The sequence below is a fragment of the Ovis canadensis genome, chromosome 3 (genome assembly GCF_042477335.2).
Source record: "Ovis canadensis isolate MfBH-ARS-UI-01 breed Bighorn chromosome 3, ARS-UI_OviCan_v2, whole genome shotgun sequence".
Classification (NCBI taxonomy): domain Eukaryota; kingdom Metazoa; phylum Chordata; class Mammalia; order Artiodactyla; family Bovidae; genus Ovis; species Ovis canadensis.
The window spans coordinates 105,215,470-105,236,075 of record NC_091247.1 but is presented as its reverse complement, the minus strand read 5'-3'; the positions used below and the strand labels follow the sequence as shown (position 1 = coordinate 105,236,075).

The following is a 20,606-nucleotide window of genomic DNA, read 5'->3' as shown; positions in this document are numbered from 1 at the left end:
CGGCTGCGTGAGGAACCCCTGACGACATTGCCAGACTCCTCACCCACGTTTCATGAGAAATAATGATCATTACTAATTTAGGCCCTGAGTTTGGGGTGGTTCATTATGTAACAGCAAATAGCTGAAACGCTCATCCGTGATCATGAAAGTCAGGGAAGGCAAAGCAAGCACACAGCGGGGAAGACTTCAGAACTTGGGGAAGGAGGAGGGGCACAAGTGTTCCCAGGACAGTCAGGAAGCAGGCAACCAAAGCAAGTGTTCCCTCACTCCCAGGTCACTTTGAAAGCTGGCCTCCAAAACAGCACCCAGTGGAAGTATTCCAGGTGTCATTCCATGTGCTAACGGAAGACAGAGGTTTATTCTAAATATTAGGTACTTATGTCACTCGCTTTTGAATAAAACAATGACAGTTCATTCAGATCCCAACGTATCTTTACAACATCAACAGACAGAAGTCATTAATGTTACTTGACATGGTTAAAATAAAGATACCCTGATACCCAAGAAAACTATTGGAAACCCTTTCTGGAAAAGTCATATAATTCATATATGTCCATGCTTACTAAATAACTAGTCTCTGTCTTGCAAATCATTTAAAAAATCACAATTCTTAGATCATTATATCAGAGAGGTAAAAACGTTTCTGTATGCTTGTCACCTGTATTTTGATCTAGGATCACACAATGGATTGTAAAAGGCTTTATTTAGACTATATGTGAAATTAATATATGCTAATTAACATGCTAAAAACTGAATGGTTTTTAATTGCTACCAAAAAAAGCTGGGGTCAGTGGAGATACCTCAGTGGGCTATAGGGCCGTAATCTGTGACCCCAGGTTAAGTGGAGCTGCTGCTTCTGGCTCCCCTGGAGGCAGAGCTGTTTCCTTTCTTGGCCTTCATCTTAATAGCGATGATCTTGACCCTGAACTTGACTTTGTCTTAGTAAAAATGACCTAACATCTATGGTATGCCCTCACATTAACTGGGAGATTTCTCTTGAGTCATACTCCCGAGGAGTAAGACTGTGACAGGATCTGACGAGTTGAATCTGCACTCCCCTGAGATGAACGGCGGTCATGACTTTCTCAGATTTCAGCTCTCCACAGCGCAAGCTGCACGGTGTTCGCCCCCTCACCCCCCCCCCGCCCACCCCCCCAATCCTCCCCTCCCACCGCCATCTCGCTGAGACAGCGGTTCATTCTGTTGTGTGGTTGCCTGCTTCTCTCCTGGAGGCTGAATGCTGGCAAGGCCTACGGGGCAGCACGGTCCCTTCATAACAAGAACCATTTACAACACCTCTGAGCCCTTCCCCAGACTTCCAAACAAAGCCAGTTCCAAATGGATTGCTCTAGCTGGCCAGTGGCACCCCACTCCAGTACTCTTGCCTGGAAAATCCCATGGACGGAGGAGCCTGGTGGGCTGCAGTCCATGGGGTCGCTAAGAGTCAGACACGACTGAGTGACTTCACTTTCAGTTTTCACTTTCATGCATTGGAGAAGGAAATGGCAACCCACTCCAGTGTTCTTGCCTGGAGAATCTCAGGGACGGGGGAGCTTGGTGGGCTGCCGTCTATGGGGTCGCACAGAGTCAGACACGACTGAAGCGACTTAGCAGCAGCAGCAGCTGGGCAAAGAGCTAGAAGGGTTCTTTCCAGCCTGTACTATCTCACTCTAGGAATATGAAAAGTTCATCTGCCCAATCAAATCTGCCCATCAAAGAAGTTCTAACCAGCAGTACTGGCTTGACACAGCACTCTCCAACATGACATAAATTTCAAATTCTGGAAGGAATGCAATGAGGTCATTTATTATCCTAGCACTCTGAAGTGGATCCCACGAGGCAGTGAACAGATTTTCCAGCACTGGGATGATTTAAGAGGTGGGTCTGAGCGCCTCCTGAGCTGGCCCGACAGCTCTCTCTTGCCCTTCCCCCACTACCATGACCTCACTGAAACCAAAACCCCACCAGCCACATGACACAGACCTGGTATCCCTTCATGAGTTCTCCTCCCCAGGATTTCCTAGGAATCAAAAAAAACCCTGCGTTCTGAGATGAGGAGCTCAGTTTTGAACAGGAAACACAGGGGAAGCTCTGAATTCAGGAAGCTTCTAGGCCCTCTGAGAAAGGCGGGGGCCCCCCAGCAGGCACCTGCTCTGGCCAACGGGTGTCAGGAGAGGGGAACACCCCTAAATGTTTGATCTTGCTCATGAGCATGAGGTTGACTGCAAATCAGAAGACCTGGCTCTAGTCCTGATCTGGTTCCTGGCATAACTAGAAGCAAACTAAACGTTTCAGGCTGTTTTTCAAGCTTTGGCCTTTATCAAGGGACTTCTTTGGCAGTTCAGTGGTTAAGACTCTGTGCTTCCAATGAAGGGGGGCAAGTTCGATCCCTGGTTGGGGAACTGGCAATCCCACATGTCACATGGCATGACCAAAAATAAACAAAAAAAAAACCTTTAACCTCCATCAGCACCTCCTAGAAGCCTTGTTAAAACACAGATTAATACTCTGCCCATCCTATCCCTAGAATTCGGTCTATACCTGTGGTCTGCCCACATCCTGAGTTGTTTTAAATTTTGGATTTGTTGCCAATTGTTAAGAATTTAAAAGTCTTCATTGAAAGAAAAAATAAGATTTCAAGCTTCCTTGAAAAACAGGGATATTGGGCTGCACAGGGCCTGCCCAAGCATAGCTAGCTACAGCAAGGACAGAAGTGTTCTGTGCTTTCCAACAGCTGAGCACCAGCCCCATGTGGCTACTGAACCCTTGAAAAATGGCAGGCATGTTTCAGGAGAACATGCTGTATGGGAGAGTCAGCTTTGAAGTCTTTCTCCTCTCCGGAAAAAAAGAAAAAAATCATGGGAACCACCCTGATTTCCCCAGGCACAAGAAGAGCTTGGCCCTATGGGCTTAAACCAGCTGTGAAGGAAATGAACCTAGTTCTCTGAAGGCTCCTGAGAGACCACTTGCTCAGGTCACCTGTTAAAGCCCCAGCCCGAAGGGGCACAGCTCTTTAGATTAGGAAGTTGAGCCCAGGGCTGCCCCGGTGGTCCAGGGGTTAAGACTTTGCCTTCCAATGCATGGGCTGTGGGTTCAATTCCTGGTTGGGGACTTTAGATTCCATATGCCATGGGGCCAGAAAATCGAAACATGAAACAGGAGCAATATTGTAACAAATGCAATAAAGACTTTAAAATTGGTCCACACAAGAAAAAAATCTTAAAAAAAAAAAAAGTTGAGCCCATCTGATGAATGAAGGGTGCCAGGTCAAGGGCTGGCTGAGTCTCACACAGCAAGGGGTTACATGTGCCCCACCCCGGGGTGTGGGCATCCTGTAGCCAGGAGGTCAGAGGGGCTGGTGGCAGCTGACAGGAGGCTGAGGGTCGGGAGCACCCAGCGGCTGAGGGTGTGGGCTCTGGAGACAGACTCCCTGGGCTTGAATTACTCACGGGTCACCCAAGCTCTCTGTGACCGATGCATATGACCTGGAGGGTTCGCACAGGCCTTGCAGGGTCTCTGCCCCCGACCCCGGTCAGACGATCAGGGCTGGGTGATGGTGAGGGCCAGGGCCCCTCAGAGGGTGACGACAGTGGCCCTGCCCTGGTCCCTAAGCATCACTATAGTCCCAGAAGATAGTGCCACCCCAGGCTAGCGGGAACAAGGGGACCCACTGCTAACCAGCCATGTGCACAGAATAAGCTATTTCATTTATGAAAAATAAGCGGGGCTTCTCACCCATGTTATGGAACCAATGTACACCCATTAAACAGGTAAGCGTGTGCCCCTTGCCGGGCATGCAGGAAGCATCACGCTTCATTGCTCAGTTCCATAAAATTGCACAGTACACAGGGGATGGGGTGGGGCGAGGAGTGAGGATTTGGGTGCTATCAGTTAGCTTCTAAAGTAAACTGTTGTTTAGTCAACAAGTCAAGCCTGACTCTTTTGCAACCCCATGGACTGTAGCCCCCCAGGCTCCTCTGTCCATGGGGATTCTCCAGGCAAGAATACTGGAGTGGACTGCCATTTCCCTCTCCAGGGGACCTTCCTGACCCAGGGATCAAACCTAACCCATCTCCTCTGCACTGGGAGGCAGATTCTTTACCACTGAGCACTTACCACAGGAAAGTGACTAGATGAAGAAAAAAGAAACAGTAATAATGATGATCCATAATCAAAACTGCTCTTGAACTTATGTTACATCACTCTGATCTTCTTGGCTTTCAGAAAGTCAAGCATTTATGTAGCTTCTCTGCATTTCCACTAAGACCTTCCTCCTCTTGGACAAAAGGAGACCAAGGGCCAGTTTGAAAGTATGCATGAACTGGTAAGGGATTTTCCATCCCCTTCTTCTCCACAGCCTCTGGAGTTAAATGCTTCCCAAAGAGGCGTCGCTGAGGTGGGGTGTGACTGCACAGGGTACCTACAGCCCAGGCTCAGGGAGGGTGTGACTCTGTGGCCAGCACGTGGTCATAGCACCTGCCGACAGGTGAGTGGTCCAATCCCCTCACTTTGGGATCATCATGTTCTCTATACTTTAAGTCAGACCATCTTCTAAACTAGGTGAAAATGCACGCAGGCATTTTAACGGGATGCCACAATAGACCAAAGCATACTTTGATTTACACAGATGCGGATTATTTAGAAAGTCACTTAAGTTTATCCTTGATGGAGGGTTTCCACTTAAAAGGAAACTTCTGGCTGAAGGCGAAGTTCCCTGCACCCAGAGCCTTGATCGATGTGGACCCAGTGTAACGAGATTCACTCAGACACAGTGGGAGGAACAGGAGCCACGGGCCCGGGGAGGCGGGTCCCTGGGAGACAGGCCCCTCTAAAGGGAAATCTGGACAGAAAGCACCCGAGCCCAAAGCCGGCCTCTCACTCACCACCACGGGAGGCTGAAAAACGGTGGTCCACTCAGGTGACCTTTCCCAAAGAGAGATTTAAACAAAAGGCAAAGCTGTTGATCATCAGGGCCTTCAGGGTGACTGACTGCAGAAACGTGTTTTCCTGAAGCCTTCCATCACGCAGTCTGGAAGTCTCTGTGGGTTCAGTCCAGGCTTTGAACACCTCCACCAACAACCAGCATTAATAGTTTTCAAGACAGAGCACACAGAGCTGCCCCCAGGGATGAGACTCAAAACGCCAACTGTCCACAGCAAGAGTGGGCTCCGAGGCAGGCGGCGGGAAGCGCTGAGTGGAGGGCACACTCACCATTACAGCTGTGTGACCTTGGCCAAGCTGCCTACCCTCTCTGTGCCTCAGTCACCCGAACTACAAAGTGGGGCAAGGAGTATCTACCTGCCGAGTTGCTACAATGAAAAACATAGATGATACGAGGGCAGTGTTTAGCACATCACCTATCTAGGGTGAGCACTCGGTGAAGGCTGGCCGCCACCCTCACTATGCCGCTTCCACAGCAGTAAACGTGCCCTTAGATGGTTGTTCCAGAGGGACCACCTTGGGAAACACACCAGCACAGCCTGTGGGAAGTATGGGCAAGAAATTCCAGCAGGAGCAATGGTGAGACAAATGACTAAGATGCGTATGGAGAAGAGGATGGAAAATGGAGAAGAGGATGGCCAGGTTAGCTGGTTATGCTGAGAAAACTCACAGAAGACTCCTTTGAGGAGGCACTGGGTCGATACAGAAGAGCATTCTTTTTTTTTAGGAATATTTTTTATAGGAGTATTTATTTATTTGGCTGTGGCAGGTCTTAGTTGTGGTATGTGGGATCTAGTTCCCTCACCAAGGATTGAGCCTGGAACATGGAGTCCAGGCATTGAGAGTCCATTGAGTCCATGGAGTCCACTGAGTCCATGCAGTCCATTGAGCACTGAACATGGAGTCTTAGCCACTGGCCCACCAGGGAAGTCCCCAGAAGAGCATCCTCATCAAAGGAAATCAACCCTTTGTTTCTCCTGTTGATGGTTGACTTCTTTTCCTAGCAGGGAGAAGGCAGATCATCACCGAATCTTGAACCAGGAGTCGGAGGCCCCAGCCCCAGAGAAAAGGCTCCAGTACCACCCATGATGATCTCTGGAGGAATTAAGGAAAACGGCAAAGCCAGAAAGAGCAGCTGTAAGAAGTCAAGCTTTGAAAACAGGCTTACATTAGAAACTCCTTGGGACTTCCTCGGTGGTCGAGTGGCTAAGGCTCCACACTCTCAGTGCAGGGGACCCAGGTCTGATCCCTGGTCAGGGGACTAGATCCCACAGGCTGCAAGTACTTGTTTGTATGGCACAACTAAAAAGATCCCACGTGCCACAACCAAGACCCAGTAAAGCCAAATAAAAAAAAAAATTAGGCAAAGTCAAATTTAAAAAGCAGAAACTCCCTCTACTGTGCTCGCCCTTCAAGGTTCAACTCCTATCCAACACCTCTCCGCCACACACCTGTGCACAGCCTCCTCCCTGACCAGGTGAGAGGATGGAGTCCTGAACTCAGGCACCGCAGACCCCCAGCCCCTGTGCACGTGCTTGGAACACAGTGTATGCTGAGCAAAGAGACATGCAAACGAACCTCTGGCCACCTCACCTCAAAGACTGTCACCTCTGCTTGAGCCGCCCCAGGAAAGCCCTGACCCTGCCTCCCAGCCAAGGGAACCCCTGGACCAGGGCTCCTCCCAGTGCCCCCGCCTGGCTCACCACATGACCACCACATGACCCTCACAGTCCACGGGCCGCACATCAGGCCCCCTGTGCGGCCGTGGGCCCTGTCAGCAGGCCAGCCTGGCCACCTCTCCTCTATCGGTGAGTCATCTTTTTTTGTTTGTTTGTTTGTTTTTAATAGTATTGATACCTACCATTCTGGGGAGGGAAAAAGCTGACTTTACTTCTGTCATTGAAACAGAGCTTCACTTAGGCACACTGAGAAATACAGTCATTTTCTAGCGATCAAGAGGGCATACGTTAAATAAATCTACCATAGGACATGATGAGTCTGCAGTTAAAAATAAGGTAGATCTTTATTTAATGACTTGGAATGGTTTCCAAGATATATCGTTCTATGGGAAACAAAATGAGTTGTAGGACAATGATTGGATTATGCTATCACTTATATGCAAAAATACAAGACAGTACTTTCTGGTAGTTCAGTGGTAAAGAATCTACCTGCTTATGCAGGGGACGTGGGTTCAATCCCTGGTCTGGGAAGACCCGACATGCCACGGAGCAACTAAGCCTGTGCTCCACAACTACCAAAGCCGGTGCACCTAGGGCCTGTCTTTCACGACCAGAGAGGCCACCACAGCGAGGGGCCAGGGCACCGCAGCCAGAGAGCAGCCCCCGCTTGCCGCAGCCAGGGAGAGCCCGTGCACAGCCAGAACTAACTGTTTAAAAAATACAGGACACATAAGTAACACTGCATGTTCTCCCTCTCTCTCTCTCTCCACACACACACACACGAATGCATACACATCTTGGAAAGACACCCATCAACAGTTAAAGACTGTTAACAGAGGTGATCTCAAGGAAAGGGCCTGGAATGTGGCGGGGGTGGGGGGGGGGGCACAAGGATGACTGAATTCTGTAAGAATGTGTGCCTGCATCACTTTAAAAATAAATTTTAACATAGACATAACCATTTTGAAATACAGCAATCCCTTTAGTGCGTCTTAGACTGGATTCTTCTCACTGGGTTCAAAATAAAAGGTGAGTCATCACTCCTCTGAAACATCCTTTTCTTCAGAGAATTGAGAAACAGGCTTAGTTTCAGAATGTGAAATCAGGCCAGGGTTCAACCACCTAGAAATGCAAAGTTAACGTAGAGTGAAAATGAAAGGGTTCGAAAAGTAGATCTGAGCAGGAGTCGGCCACCACCCTGCTCTGGGTGCTGTCCTGCTCTGATCCCCACACCAGTCCGGCGATAGGGACACAGGCCCTGTTCCTTCCTTCAGCATTTACAGCTGGGAATGTACAATTAAGTCTAGCTTTTCAATAGGGTTCCCTGATAGCTCAGTTCGTAAAGAATCTGCTTGCAATGCAGGAGAGCCCAGTTCAATTCCTCGATCGGGAAGATCCCCTGGAGAAGGGATAGGCTACCCACTCCAGTATTCTTGGGCTTCCCTTGTGGTTCAACTGGTAAAGAATCCACCTGCAACGCGGGAGACCTGGGTTCAATCCCTAGGTTAGGAAGATCCCCTGGAGACGGGAAAGGCTACCCACTCCAGTATTCTGACCTGGAGAATTCCATGGACTGTATAGTCCATGGGGTGGCAAAGAGTCAGACATGACTGAGCAATTTTCACTTCACTTTCAATAGGCAGACTTAGGTTTGGGGATGCTGGTTCCTCTATTTTCAGCTTGTATTAAAATTTCCCAGCAATCAGAAATTCTCCCAAAGGCCCTGATTTTAGGAGTGTTTTCAGAGACATGGAGAAATGGAAATCATCCACCATAAAGATATCCTTAGGAAATAAAACTCATGAGTCATTGGAGCAGGAAGACAACTGGCCACCTTGCATGCCTTGCCTGCCTCGGGTCCCCTCTTGCTGGACCACCAGGTACCTGATCAGAGCATTTGCTGGCCACAGGGCTACAGTGAGACACCAGTCCCAGGAATCTGGGCACAGGGCTGCTCAGGATGAAACTGGCAAAGTCTACCCAAGCCCTGAGCTCCAATCAGTGAGCCACCTTGTCCTGCAGTCCCAAGACCAAGACCCAGGCTGTATGACAGTCAGTGAAAGCCTGACGAACTCTACAAAACCATCCTAGAAGGGAGAGATACTCAGCCTGGAAAACACAGCTGCGGCTGAATCTTGCAGGCAAACATTGGCAGGGCTCCCTCTTTGGGAGACAGTCCTGACTAGGGGGAGCAAGCTCCTGTCCCCTTGAAAGGGCTATTCCCATGTAGGGAAGAGCATCTCCACTTCCTAAGTCGAAGGGCACGTCTGAAGATCCCATATCTCAGCAAACCTGAGATCAACTTCCCAAGGATATGTCAACAAGGATGGAATGTTCCGGTGGGTCTACCTCTGACCTCTGAACCACTGGACAGTTGAATTTCTTGCTGGAGAAGAATGAACAGCTGGGGGTCCCTGTGAGCTTAGTGAAACATGAGTCTGCCCTTAAGAGGTAAAGACTCCCTTGCAAGATTCAGTTCTAGGGACTCCTCCTTCTGGGAACTGGAAAAACCTTTCCTGTCGTCCATCAGACTGTTGCCGCACGCCCTGAAGAAAGTTGTTCACCAGGAAAGATTCTTCCCATTCTCACTGTGGGAGATTCTCTGAGAAAGGACAGAGCTGACCAAGGTCACCTAAGCAGTTAATGACAGGAGTTAAGAGGGGACTCAGTCTGTTCTCAAAGCACCTGGATCTCAAAGCACTTGGTGAAAGGGCTGCCATTCCGGTGCAGAGTCAAGGAGTGTAGTGGGGCTTTCTCTAGGAGCAGCATCACTTCCCCACCCCAGTGAAGGGATCTGAGTTGCTCTGATTTGTCCTCCCTGATGGAGAAGACGTCAAAGAAGGAGGAAGAACAGAAACTGAAGAAGATAAAGCCTACTTCTGCCCCCATGGAAACACATCCACAAGTCACACAAATTGTAAAACGAGCATCCCATGGAGGGACTCCTAGACCAGCTCTGATTTCTACTCAGGGGCCCAGTGTTGAGTTCCCAAAGGCTGCTCATTACAGCGAGTTGCTGTTATTGTTGTTCAGACACTCAGTCATGTCCTACTCTTTGCGACCCTAGGGACTGCAACATGCCAGGCTTCCCTGTCCTTCAATATCTACCAGAGTTTGCTTAAACTCATGTCCACTGAGTCGGTGATGCCATCCAACCATCTCATCCTCTGTCATCCCCTTCTCCTCCTGCCCTCAGTCTTTCCCAGCATCAGGGTCTTTTCCAATGAGTCGGCTCTTTGCATCAGGTGGCCAAAGTACTGGAGCTTCAGCTTCAGCATCAGTCCTTCCAATGAATATTCAGTGTTGATTTCCTTTAGGATTGGCTGGTTTGATCTCCTTGCTGTCCAAGGGACTCTCAAGAGTCTTCTCCAGCACCCCAGTTCGAAAGCATCAGTTCTTGGGCGCTCAGTCTTCTTTACAGTCCAATTCTCACATCTGCACATGACTACTGGAAAAACAGCGAGTAATGAAGGGAAAACAAGAGACCTAAAGGAATAGCTGCCTCCATAGAGACAAGCAGGTCCACATAAGGCGCAGGGTCCTGGGTGAGAACCCTGGAGCCATTCGTGCCAGGAGCATGGCTGCAGGAATCCTGACCCTCCTGAGTGAGACGAGTCCTCATCCAGATCAGAGTCAGGGAACTTGCGTTTTGTTTCTGCCCTGTCACCAAACAGCTGGGAGACTCAGAGAAAAACCCCTTAATCTTCTAGGCTTCTGTTTCTTCTCTATTTCCTACTATTTTGTTCTGAGTATAAAACCAATGTGAGACTTCCCTGGTGGTCCAGCGGCTAAGACTCTGAGTTCCCAATGTAGGCAGCCCAGGTCCAATCCCTGGTCCAGGAACTAGATTCCATATGCCAGACTAATGTAATAAAACCAATGTAATAAACCAATGCACATTCAGTGTAGAATATGCAGAAAGCCCAGAGTAAGATAAAGAGGAGATAATCATGGATAATTTCACTGTCAAAAAGCAAGCACTGCTCATGGTTCAACAAATTTCTCTCCAGTCTTGTTTTACACATGTTGACATGGCTTTTTGCCTCTGAGAATGTAACTAGAGTGCGCTGTACAACACAACTCAGTCAAGCTTTTTGTTTTAACCCAACATTATATCGTGAGCATCTTTCCATGTTATTAAAAACTGCCTACACATTACTTTCACGCCCATGTAACATTCCACTGTGGGAATGTATCACGATTGATTTAACCCTGGTTATGTTGTTTCCAATGCTGTAAATCATGAATAATGGAGAGAAACTTTTCTGTGGCATGAAATGACTTCTGCAAATAAGAGCATCCATGTCATTTTTCTAGAGGCCACATATATACATTCAGTTCAGTTCAGTCGCTCAGTCGTGTCCGACTCTTTGCGACCCCATGAATCGCAGCACACCAGGCCTCCCTGTCCATCACCATCTCCCGGAGTTCACTCAGACTCATGTCCATCGAGTCCGTGATGCCATCCAGCCATCTCATCCTCTGTCGTCCCCTTCTCCTCCTGCCCCCAATCCCTCCCAGCATCAGAGTCTTTTCCAATGAGTCAACTCTTCACATGAGGTGGCCAAAGTACTGGAGCTTCAGCTTTAGCATCATTCCTTCCAAAGAAATCCCAGGGCTGATCTCCTTCAGAATGGACTGGTTGGATCTCCTTGCAGTCCAAGGGACTCTCAAGAGTCTTCTCCAACACCACAGTTCAAAAGCATCAATTCTTCGGCGCTCAGCCTTCTTCACAGTCCAACTCTCACATCCATACATGACCACTGGAAAAACCATAGCCTTGACTAGATGGACCTTAGTCGGCAAAGTAATGTCTCTGCTTTTGAATATGCTATCTAGGTTGGTCATAACTTTTCTTCCAAGGAGTAAGTGTCTTTTAATTTCATGGCTGCAGTCACCATCTGCAGTGATTTCGGAGCCCCCCAAAATAAAGTCTGATACTGTTTCCACTGTTTCCCCACCTATTTCCCATGAAGTGATGGGACCAGATGCCATGATCTTCGTTTTCTCAATGTTGAGCTTTAAGCCAACTTTTTGACTCTCTTCTTTCACTTTCATCAAGAGGCTTTTTAGCTCCTCTTCACTTTCTGCCATAAGGGTGGTGTCATCTGCATATCTGAGGTTATTGATATTTCTCCCGGCAATCTTGATTCCAGCTTGTGTTTCTTCCAGTCCAGCGTTTCTCATGATGTACTCTGCATAGAAGTTAAATAAGCAGGGTGACATATATACATTAATATATGATATTTGCTTTTCTCTGACTTACTTCACTCTGTATGGCAGTCTCTAGGTCCGTCCACGTCTCTGCAAATGGCGCAATTTCATCCCTTTTTCTGGCTGAGTAACATTCCTTTGTATATCTGATCCACGTCTTCTTTATCCATTTTTCTGTTGATGGGCATTTAGGTTGTTTCCACATCTTGGCTATTGTGACTAGTGCTGTTATTAACATAGGGGTGCATGTATCTTTTTTAATTATAGATTTCTCTGGTTATACACCCAGGAGTGGGATTGCTGGGTCATATGTTAGTGTTTTTAGTTTTTAAGTCTCAGCTGGAGCAGGGGAAGCAGCTGTTGCAAATGCCTGTTCAGAAGCAGAACCTAAGAGGCTCCTTTTGCTCTCTTCCTCCATCATTCTGCCCTCCCATCCATCTTCAGAAATCAGACAGAAGTCCTGCCTGAATGAAACCCCAGTGATGCACGGAAGAGCCTACTTTTCCAACAGAGCAAGTGGCCGAGCCCGTGGGGTCTGCTGAGGCCAGTCTGGGTGGCCTGGGAGGGACACATGTGTCCCCGAGTAGGTATGTGCGACACACAGGGGCTCTCGGCCCCCCAGACCTCGCAATTCTCAATGGGCCACATCACAACTCTGCTAGCAATCCAAGACATGCCCCAGAACAGAGAAACAGGGGGGAAAAAAAAACAATTCTGAGAACTCAAATCCCTTTTCACAAAGCCCGAGAGGTGCCCTTTATACATCTGCCATCTGTCATCACGAAATTCACAACGGTTCCCCAAGTCTCACAACACGGACGTTCCTGACAGGGTCACCAGAGCAGCTGAGACGCCCTGACAGTCAAACAATGTGCAGCAAGGTGAAGCCCGGCGAGAAAATCCCACTAAACAAACACTGAGGGGTCACCAGCTCAGAAAGCAAGGTGCACTTAAACCCACTAATTGGAAATAACTCCAAGTGTTTCAGACATTACGTAGTGACAATAAGGTGCAAACATGGGATTAGTGACCTCCAAAAGACAGAGAGGGCTTTCGTTCCGTCTTTGTCAGAGCAGAAGTTCCCACCCTGTGTTTTGAAATTCCCATCAACTACCCTGTGCCAATTTCCACAAGCCCAGTTTAATAATGTGGCCAGGGTTAGACTTTTAGTTTCCCCCATTCTAGGTCAGGAAGCAGAACAAATGTGAGGAAGGGGGAACGGGCAGGGAATCAATAAAGCATCGAAAGCACCAGGGAGGGCGTATCATCCTGGTCTTTCCCAGAGGTCAGCTAAGCAAACAGATACCCTACACTGCTGTCCCAATGGGAAAAGCCACACACGTTTTCAGAGGTTTGGGTTTTGGTGGTGTTTGTTTTCAAGTCCACCCTGTCAAGCTGTATCTGCCAAGGTTCTTGTTGCTGCTCGGCCGCGCAGTCACATCCAACTCTTTGCGAGCCCACGGACTTGTAGCACACCAGGCTTCCCTGTCCTTCACCATCTCGTGGAGCTTGCTTACTCCTAGACTGAGGTTTCTTGGTTTTGTTTTTGTTGTTTCTAGTCTTAATATGCTGCAGAATTTCACTTGAGCTTGATAAGCAACTAAAAGGAAAGCAAAGGGTTTCTGAAAGTGCCTTATGAGCCCGGAACCTGGTTTGGTTTTGGAGGCATGAACATTTTGTCAAACAATACTGAAACAAATCCATTTCTGAAACAGAATAGCTTGAGACTTCTAGCAACCCTTGTAGAATTTGTCAACTTTGGTTTGACAGTGCACTCATATCCAGAATCGCTTCCACTGGGAGAATGGGGGAGCCCAGGGGTCCAGGGAGACATTGTATTTTGTTTAATATGGACCATTTTTAAAGTCTTTATTGAATGTTACAACATTGATTCTGTTGTTTATGTTTTGGTCTTTTGGTCTCTAGGAGTGTGGAATTTGAGGATCTTAGCTCCCTGACTAGGGATCAAACCCACACCCCCTGCACTGGAAGGCAAAGGCTTAACCACTGGACTGCCAGGGAAGTCCCCTCAGGGGGACATTTTCATCAACTAGCTCAATATGTGGTCCCCAAGATGCAGATAAGCCCAGCTGTGGCTTCCTGGGTGCTCTGTGTCAGGCTTGCTTTGCACAGAATCACCCAGCTATGGAGTAGAGGAACAGATAAGAACCCAAGCCTGCCTCTCCAAACTTCCTGGTCCCTACAGTGCAGAGCTGGGTGGAGCTCTAACCACAGAGGAAGGCTCTTAGGCTCCCCCAGCATCCCACCCTTCTGCACTAAGATCCACAGTCTTGAGTTAAGTGCACACGGTGGACCAGCTGGGTCAGAGGCCACATCTCAGCCTAGGTCAGGCTCAAAGTGGATGCTCTGAAAGGGATGACGTCACTCAGGACAAGTGATGTTATTCAAGACACCGCAGCCTCTTACCACAGTGGAGGTGATAAGGGGCCTGCCCCAGTCTTTACACGGGATTACAGAACGGCTGTCTAAGTGACAACCTCATGCACACAGACACCAGTGGAAAGCTTGCTGCACTGGATAAAAGAACAGGTGTAAAACCAGGGCTGTTTTGTTTGTTTTGGCTGCAGGTTACATGGGATCTTAGCTCTCCAACAAGGGATCGAACCCGCACCCCCTGCCTTGGAAGGTGAAGTCTTACCCACTGGACCACCAGAGAAGTTCCCCTTAGGAAGACATTTTAATCCACCAGCTCCATTATCCCCAAGACTCAGATAAGCCCAGCTGCCTCCTCCCAGGGGCTCTGTGCCAAGCGTGCATTGCCTTGTGCAAAAACGCCCCGAGGAAGCAAAAAGACGATGGTGTGTTGAGGGCTAAGCAAGTTGCGTGAACTGAGCTGAGATTGTTGGAACATCCTTGTGGCTGAACAAAGGTTTCCCAAGGATTCTAGAAGTTGCCTCCTCTCTCCTGTCTCTGGTGAGACTGAGGGGCACTCGGGGAGACCCAGCATGGTCCCCAGGGCCATATATATCGCTCCCATGCAAACGTTTTGGTCAGTGTTCCCACTGGGTGCCAAGCACCTGGGGAGCATTGTGCTAAGTTGTTTCAATCACGTCTGATGCTTTGCAACGCTATGGACTGTAGCTTGCCAGGCTCCTCTGTCTATGGGATTTCCCAGGCAGGAATACTGGAGCGGGTTGCCATTTCCTCCTCCAGGGGACCTTCCCAACCCAGGGATCGAACTTGTGTCTCTTACATCTCCTGCATTGGCAGGCAGGTTCTTTACCACTAGCGCCGCCTGGGAAGCGCATACGCTCAGCAAATAAGAGATCAGCCCAGCCATCCAACCCTCCTGTTTGCAAAGCACCCTAAAGTAAGATTCCACAAGTTGGAGATGCCATCAGGTTTCACATTTGGCCAACCGCTTGGCCATGGGACACATCAGAGGTCAATGGCAGCTGTGTTTCCTGCTCCTGGGAGCCCAGTGGGCCCCCCTCCCTTCCCCGCAGGTGAATGTCTGCTCAGGCCGCCCCAGTGAATCTCCCTTTCACAGTGATCTGATGAATAGATGGTCTGTGTTTTCTTTAGCATTCTCTTTAACGGCCTGCACCATGTGCCAGCAACCCAGCTGTGCGTGTCAAATGAAATGTATTGGGGTCAGATGGATTCTCACATAGCACCGAAACGCACAGCGCACCAAGCAGAGGGCACCCAACCACAACCACAATACTCATATTCTAGAAAGTTCTGCGAAGAACAGTGGGACTGCTCCAAGAGCCAGCTGGGTTACCAAAATATTGAGTCAGGTGGCATCCTCTCATATCATTACCCCATTCTCTTTCTCTTTTCTTTAAGATTTTTCAAATACAGTTATGCAAAAGACTTCTGTTTTAAAACTCACTGTGCAAACGCTAACATTTTACCCAGCCCAGGTAGATAACATCAGCTCAGGTTGAACGCAAAGCTATAACTGATTCAGCTTTGCAATGTGACCTTTAATTGTCCTGCAGAAATGAGAAGCGGATTTAGAGAAATGGTGACTTGCTTTTGATGTTATATACACAGGGACTGCCCCCTCTGAAGCATGTGAGCTCTCTTCAAAGCAGCCAATGCTTACAAACCAAAGGAACACCAGAAGGCAGGCTTGCGGAGGAAGAGGGGGTCTTTTAAACCTATACTAGAACAGGTGGGTTCAAGAAATACAGAAAAGGGTACGTGGAAACAGACTCTTACTGACATGGTAATACTTGAAAGAAAAAATAAACACGTGTCTTTTGTTCCATAACTAAATGAAATAAGCTAAAGTCATAAGGAGAGTACATGTGTTTACAACCCAGCCCAGAGTCAACTCGTTACCTCTGACTTTCTGTTCTGGTTAAAAACATCTCTTTCTTTAGCCTGCTGGCAAATACGCCCTCACAGTCAAGAGCAGATGTGGCTCACAGCACCCAGGGAAACACACGCCAGGCGGCAGACCGCTGCCGCGGGCTCCCACACCTGCAGGTGATGTCACCCAGCTCCATCTCACCCCAGAAGTCTATTAACATGAAGAAACAGGTGCCATCAAACCAAAACCCACTCTTAGAAAGCATTCGCCTCATCCGCCGGAGAGTGGAAATGACAAATGAGATGCTGCACTTCCACTCACCTTCCATGTCTGACAAGGGGGGCAGGAGGGACCCTCCCCCAGCTCCCCCATCTTCCCAGGACACCTGTTTCCTCATTTTCCAAGGACTCCAGATGCAGCCAGAACAAAAGCTGGGGAGAAAACCCTGATCCCTGGATACTGCGTGCTCCTTTGTTTCAAGGGATTTAGTCTTTTCTCTTTAGCAAAAAGGTAGTTAATCCCGGGCCAGTCTTCACTAATCTCTTGTCCCTGAAACAGCTTTCCTCTTTGGTGAGTGACAAGGCATATAGAAAGGACTCAATACATACGAGCTTCCCTGGTGGCTCGGTGGTAAAGAATCCACCTGCCAATGCAGGAGACGCGAGTTCAATCCCTGGGTCAGGAAGAGCCCCTGGAGAAGGAAATGGCACCCCACTCCAGTATTCTTGCCTGGAAATCCCATGGACAGAGGAGCCCAATGGGCTTCAGTCCATGGGGTTAGGGCTACAGTTCATGGAGTCACAAATAGTTGGACATGACTTAGCAACTAAACAACAATATATATACAAAGCACATAAAAATGAAATATCTGGAATTCCTTTTAAAGTACTCCAGCAGAAGAAGGGCAGGACAGAGAAGAACTAAAATTGTCAAAATATTAATAACTAAAAACCAGGAGATGAGTATTTGGGAATTACCTATGCTATGCCCCTGGTGTATGAAATTTGCCATAAAGAAAAATGTTTTAAATATGCAACATTTCCAGTTGTGGTCCAATTCCTCTTCCGACCCTCCTTAGGATCAGAGTCCCAGTTTTTATTCATGTCATCACCCTCCTCCACGGGGTCACTGTGCTTCATTAAACCAACTCACCTTTTCAGTGATGGCCTTAGGAATGGACAGATACTTTATCTGGCCAATGAGAGATGAGGGGAGGTTTCCTGAAGGATTTGGGGGGAAAAAAGTAACTGCTACAAAGTGACATATAGACACTCTTCTGCAAAATGTTGTTGTATCAGCATGTGACAACAAGAACCTCAGCAGTCATTTTGTCACCATGAGGGAGTCAGTCAAAGACAACACCAACATGCTGAGGATTGCAGAGAGGAAGGATCAAAGCAACCTTGGTCCCTGAGGATGCCTCAGCCCTCATGAATAACCACCCTGAAACTGCCTCATGTCAGGAATCAGTAAGTGAGAAAACAACCCACTCACCACTTAAGACAGGTCAGCCAGGGTTTCCTGTTACTCATAGCTAAAGGCATCCTGCTTGATACAAAATAACTCAGTGCAACAAGACAAGAATGGATAAAGACTGACACATAGGGAGAATTATCAGATAGTCTTAGCAGCATCTGAGTAAAATCAGCATAGCTGTTGTTCTAAGCAAGACTTGAGATTTACCTTGTATACAGGGTATACCTTGTATACCTTTAGCATACAAGGCCTTCTCTCTTATTTCAGGGAACATATTGTGTACATCTGGGTTTCCCTGGTGGCTCAGTGGTAAAGAATCTGCCTGCAGTGCAGGAGACATGGGTTCGATCCCTGGGTGGGGAAGATCCCTGGAGAAGGAAATGGCAACCCACTCCAGTATTCTTGCCTGGGAAATCCCAAGGACACGGAGGCTACAGTCCATGGGGTCACAAAGAGTCAGACACAATTACACATTGTGTACATCCAATCCTAAGAATCTGCAGGTTCCACGCTGGTGGATTCAACCAACAATAGATCAAAGATATTTGAAAAAAATTCCGTAAAGTTCCAAAAAGCAAAACTTGAATTTGTTGCATGCCAGGAGCTATATACATAGCATGTACACTGCATATAGGAAACGTGCATAAGTTTTATGCAAATACTGTTTACATAGGACATGAGCATCCTTGGATTTTAGTGTCCCGAGGGTTCCTATAATTCATTATCTGAGGACACAGAGGGATAACTGTAGTTTATATCGTTGACCATCAATCAGGTGCATCTTGTATCTTCTCATGTAAAGATGCTCTTTGATTTGTTTGGAGCATTTTCTCAAATGGTATATTGTATTCACAGGTTAGTGGGGGTTCCTAATATATCGTAAAGAGCCTGGTCTTTATTAAGTGGCTGTGTGGCCTTGGTCAAACTCCCCAACCTCTCTGAGCCTATAAAACAGAATCAGTAATACTTATCTTAGGGGCTAATAGACTTAAATGGAGATGTCTACAGTGTCTAAAGCATAGCATACTTCCATTTCATCCATATCAAGACTGGCTTCTAGGTCAAGGTTAACTGCTAGGAACTAGTAGTACCCCTTTTTTTGTTCTTTTACCCTGTTTCAGGTACACAAAAAAGTAACAAGTATAAAGAAAAAGCAGCACAATTTCCTTTTCTATGAACAGGCTTAGCTCTAATGCCTAATATTTCTTTCTCCCCCATCAACTTTCATCACAAAGGGTATGCGATTAAAAAGAAGATCCTTTAAAAAATGGTACAAATGAACTTACTTAAAAAACAGAAACAGAATCACAGATGTAGAAAACAAACAAACTTACAGTTACCAGCGGGGGAAGGAAAAGGGATAAATCTGGAAATTAGAATTGACATAGACACACACTACTATTAAAATAGATAACTAATAAGAACCTGCTGTATAGCACAAAGAACTTTACTCAGTACTCTGTAATGACAAATACAGGAAAAAAATCTTAAAAAAGTATACGTATAATTGATCAACACATGTACACCTGTGGTGGATTCATGTCAATATATGGCAAAACCAGTACAATATTGTAAAGTAATTAGCCTCCAATTAAAATAAATACATTTATATTTAAAAAGTGTACTATAACTGATCAACTTTGTTGTATAACTGAAACTAACGCAACAAGGTAAACCAACTATACTCCAATAAAAATTAACTTAAAAAAAGAAAACATGATATGGGGACGGTGGTGGGAGGGGGGTTCAGGATTGGGAACTCATGTGCACACGTGGCGGATTCATGTCAATGTATGGCAAAACCAATACAGTATTGTAAAGGAAAATAAATAAATAAATAAATAATTTTTTTAAAAAGAAAATTAATAAAAAGAAGTCACTGGAAGGTTTTCCTTCAGAATGAAAGGCTCCTCGGGGTCAGTCAACTCTCTCAACTGGGGAAGAGTTTCTTGGAACCCAGATTGGTGGTTCCTCCCCCCAGCTCCTGGCCCCAAGCCCTACATCAGGCGTGAGAGATTGGGGTCGGGGAGGCTGAGGGACCAGGTGAGCAGAGCAGCAGTCTCTGCACTCATAACCCTGCACCAGACAGACAAGGGCCACTGCTCCCTCCTCTTCTCAAGGGACGAAATGAAAACTCAGAAAACCCTGGTCCCTCCTGGATCACTTGAGACGGGGTCCCCACTCCCCAGGGGTTGAGCAGGCTTTCTAGACCTCTAACTCACGGACAGCCCCTGTGGATGGCTTCCATGATATCAACACACCACCTGAAGTCTCCTTAACATGCTTCCATAAATCAACTCAGTTTTCACATCCGTAAATTTATTTTAGATGGAAATTTTCTATCAGCATAGCCTGCCCTTCCAGCGCAAACATCATCATTTAATTTAATTTAATCATTTAATTTAATTACAAACAAACACCCTTCCCCAGGAGCTGGGGCTGGAACAAGGTTGGAAGCCACATGAGTCATTTCCAGGGACCACCTCCCCCCCACCACCACGCAACAATATAGGCTTCCCATATTGGTTAAGAATCCACCTGCCAAGCAGGAGACTTGAGTTGAGAAGATCCCCTGGAGGAGGAAATGGGAACCCACTCCAGTATCCTTGCCTGGGAAATCCCATGGACAGAGGAGCCTGGCAGGCTACAGTCCATGGGGTCACAAAGAGTCAGACACGACTTAGTGACTAAACAACAACCACCACCATTCTCTCCTGATTTAGTGTCTATGTTTAAACAAACAAGCAAAAAGATAAAATAGAACCAAACGATTTTCAGGGAATATTAGCTGGTGTTTTGTCAACACATAAGCCAGCACAGCTCATGGGCCTCTTAATAACAGATCTGACTCAATCTCTGCTACTGGGTACTTGATACCTGCCAGCCCTGAGGACAGGAAGAGGAATGAATACTCTGCTGGCCTTGAGAGGCTCCCCGTCTTTCTCCACCTTGGGACTGTCCACATTTGAGGCCAGACAGCTCTTTGTGGGGAGAGACTGCCATGTGCCTTG

The 20,606-nt window shown here is 47.4% G+C and overlaps 1 protein-coding gene across 1 annotated transcript in view; it reads right to left on the bottom strand.

Moving 5' to 3' along the window:
• ACOXL (acyl-CoA oxidase like) overlaps positions 1-20,606 on the bottom strand; it is a 366,969-nt gene that overhangs the window by 232,723 nt on the left and 113,640 nt on the right. The gene's annotated exons all lie outside the window — the stretch shown is intronic.